This window comes from Sphaeramia orbicularis, chromosome 11 (assembly GCF_902148855.1).
Source record: "Sphaeramia orbicularis chromosome 11, fSphaOr1.1, whole genome shotgun sequence".
Taxonomy (NCBI): Eukaryota; Metazoa; Chordata; class Actinopteri; order Kurtiformes; family Apogonidae; genus Sphaeramia; species Sphaeramia orbicularis.
This window is the reverse complement of record NC_043967.1, coordinates 10,077,269-10,081,018: the sequence shown is the minus strand read 5'-3', so window position 1 is coordinate 10,081,018 and position 3,750 is coordinate 10,077,269.

Genomic DNA, 3,750 nt, shown 5'->3' with positions numbered 1-3,750 from the left:
TATTGCACAACATACTGCAACAGTAACAGCTAAGGTGGTGGTGCATGTAAGCAGCAACATGAGCAGCAACAGATTACCAGTGGAAATTAAGGGTCTATTCACACCTACTTCATTTGGTTCATTTAAAATGGACCAGAGTTCGTTTCCCCAGAAATTCTGTACTGTTTTTTTAGGTGTGAGTATGAACATGTGAACTTTGATTCAAATCAAACAAGCCGACCCGGTCCACTCTGGGCCAATGTGCACTTCTGGTGTGAATATGACTGGCCTCGAGCTGAAACAAACCAAAGAACCATGTGCCTTTTTGTGCTTGACGAGCCACTGTTAGCTGCTGGAAGTAGCTGAGCTACATGGGTGGTCAGAGCTAGAGTCCCCTGGTTAGAGCCATCAGAGCTGATAGCACAGCCACTAGCCTTGGACCAACGTGGCAGTGAGGAGACTGAATGTCTCATTGACATTTGGTTAGATGCCCATATTACAAAACTGGCTCCGAATGAGCTGTTGTTGACAGTTAATATTATGTTCATAAATTTGTGTCTGTAAAAATAGAATACATATTCTGAAACTGTACGTAGGACCTCCATGCTTATTTTCATCAACACCCACCATCTCTGATTCACCCTGCCCCTGACTTTTCTGTCCAATGCCAGCACAGTTCATCACATGTGTGCTTCTGTGTACAAATTTGGTCCACTAGCAAAAAGTGCAGTGAGAATGCGATCTGACCCAAACGAAAAAAATAAAGTCCACATTCGATCTGAATCAAATAAGCAGACCAAAGGACTTTCCAGGTGTGAATACACACAAAGTGACAATAGTGACTTTAACAGCATTATGACCTATTGTTAAGGTGCAAGGTGGACATTATATGGGGACAGTACATACATTCACTCAGATATTTTGGTAGCCTAAGGTTAAGGTCGCATTGACCTCACAAAACACATTATGGAAAAATACAATATAATTACAATAGCCACTGAATTTTACAGTTGCTGCTTATCATGGGATCCCTAATTAAATGTCATGTAAAAAATCATTAATTGTTCATTTATAGTTATTGAGAGAACTGTATGGAGACTTTATGATGCATTGACAAAGGACGCATTTAATTTTCACCGCTAAAGAGCTTGTGCACATTCATCAACAAGAACATCAACAAATAATTTTTATTATTATTTTAAAGTAAATCTGTTGGCAATTGTTTCTTTTAAATACAGTTTCTTACATGATGTGATTTTCATTGCCATATTATGTCTGAGAGCCAAAGGTCATACTTGCCTTACTATATTTGCTGTGATAAAAACGAGCAACTCAAACTGGAAATGGAGAAGGAGTGACAGTTTTGCGTGATAGTGACCTAAAAAGAGTTATTGTCAGATTTGTTTTGGGCTTTTGGTCGTATTGCCTATGAATGTGTGAAACCCCTGAGTTAGCTTTTGCAGACAGCATTCAGATGGATCAGTTACAGTGCTTCCCAATGACCTTTGACCTCTCCCTCATTTCCACTGTTGGCAGTGCCGCATATAGACTATCACATGGAGCTGCCTGCTTTGTACTGTTAGTAATTCATCCCAGTTGGGGTCCTCTGGGGCCGTGGCACTTCAGTCTAAAATCAGGCTACCAGTCGTCCATCAGGATATTATGACACAGTGCCAAGTAAGAGCAGTGCCATGGAAATCCAGGAAGTCATGCCATGTCTTGAGCTCAGCTTTGGCTGCCTTAGTCCATCTTAAACTCCTGGGTACAACATTCCTCTGGACCTGAGCCTGAATACACAGTAACAGTACATGTGGATGGACAGGAAAAGTACTGTCCAGCTGGTGATTGATCGATCCTAAAGAGAGTGAAAATATTCCAGCCATGTATTATTGATGACGAACAAAGGAGGAGCAGAAATGTAGAGCGAATGTAGATCAAAATTATAGGAAATTATAAGAGAAGAATGTGTTGTGTCATCAGTATTGGTGGACTTACAGAGAAATATCTCTAAAATATGAGAAACTTAGTGTTAATGTGGGTTTCTATTAACTGTTATGCAAATGTTAAAGCTTGTTAAAATGATTTACTACCTGAGCTGCAGATGAAGAACCTCTAGGAACCAGGAAGTGTGGAGTAAAAGGCTCAGCTTCATGTGTGAAGATGGCTTGGCTTAAACTCTTCATACGTGGTGATGTTTTGTTGCTGTTTCCACATAATGTGGCCGTTTTATAGTTATTTGTTCTATCATTTGATTGAAAGCAGTTCCATCCACACACAAACACTAAAGTTTCAGTTTCCGTTTATTTTCATTTATCTTTTCAACACACCAAATTTTCCACCCTCCCTTATTTTTATTTTTTTTTCAGATTTTTTTTGCATTCCAACTATGTTTTTTTCTTTTCACACAATGAAAACTATGAACTAAAATCATATGGTGGAAATCCACTAACACTCTATTTAAATCGTTTTTCTGTAAAGGTTTGGTGTGTGACAGCTAATGGTGAAGTTGCAGATTTCAACCAACTGAATGCTACAAACCCTCACCTATGGTGACCTCCTTAGAGCCAGGTGTGCGTTTTATTTTTTGTGTTTTAGTTAAAGGTATATTAACTCTGGCCCACACTCAAATTGTAGGTGACAGTAATATTTTGTGCTCAATATCACTACTATAAAACAGAAAAAGAATAACGTCCATCCTGAGCAACTGTAGAGACATGCTGCATTCTTGTTCATAATGGTTTCCTGAACGGAGATCTGTTTACTCTGTAGTCATGAATGGCTCATACTACGGTAACAACAATGCTAACTAGAAGCACTCGGAGAGCGCAGACCTCCGCCAAGGCTGATCAGTGCCCCCCCCCGTGGGCCCCCCCACCCCCGATCACCACCAAAATTTAATCATTTCTTCCTTACCATTCCAACAAACCCTGAAAAGTTCATCCAAATCTGTCCATAACTTTTTGAGTTATGTTGCACACTAACGGACAGACAAACAAACAAACAAACAGACAAACAACAACAAACCCTGGCAAAAACATAACCTCCTTGGCGGAGGTAATTATGCTAATTATTATTAGCTAACAAGTATATTTTGCATTTTTGCAATTAGAGCACTCTCTAAATCCCCAAACTTTTACACACTGAACCATTAAGCAAACTGATTATATTTGCATTTTGGCAAAATGGAACACAGAAGTAGTAGAAAACACCTTTTAACAGTGCATGTTTGTTCTTTCTTTCACTCACATCTGTAACTGGGTTGGTCATGCTAGATAGACTTCTGATAGAAAAAAGCCCCCAGTATCAGCGTGGTGTGTGTGGGAATCCCTTTACTTTAACCTTTATGGCACAGGCCACAGTGACGGTGTGTGTTTATGAAAGCTTGAGCTTAAAGCCACATTATTTATAGATGTGATGGGAGATACCCACAACAGAAGTCCCAGTTCTCCATAACCTCGCCGCTGATGGTTCAGCCAAAGAGGCACTGAAGTATCTGTTCCTCCAGTTAGCTCTTCACCCATCTTTTTGTGCTAACTGTACACAGAAGACAGCTTGCAAGGCTTTTCATTAAAGGTGAATTGCCTTTCTGACATTATTAAAGTCATTTAGCTTAGACAGCTTGTTGATTAAATGTGTTTCCTCTCTCCCTCTGTCTATTCCAGCATTTTTCATCCGTCTGAACTCAGTTGGGATTCAGTTAATCTACTTTTGCACCTCAGTCTGCTCAGCCCTTCCAGATATTCAACCACGCGACACAAAATCTACTAAAAT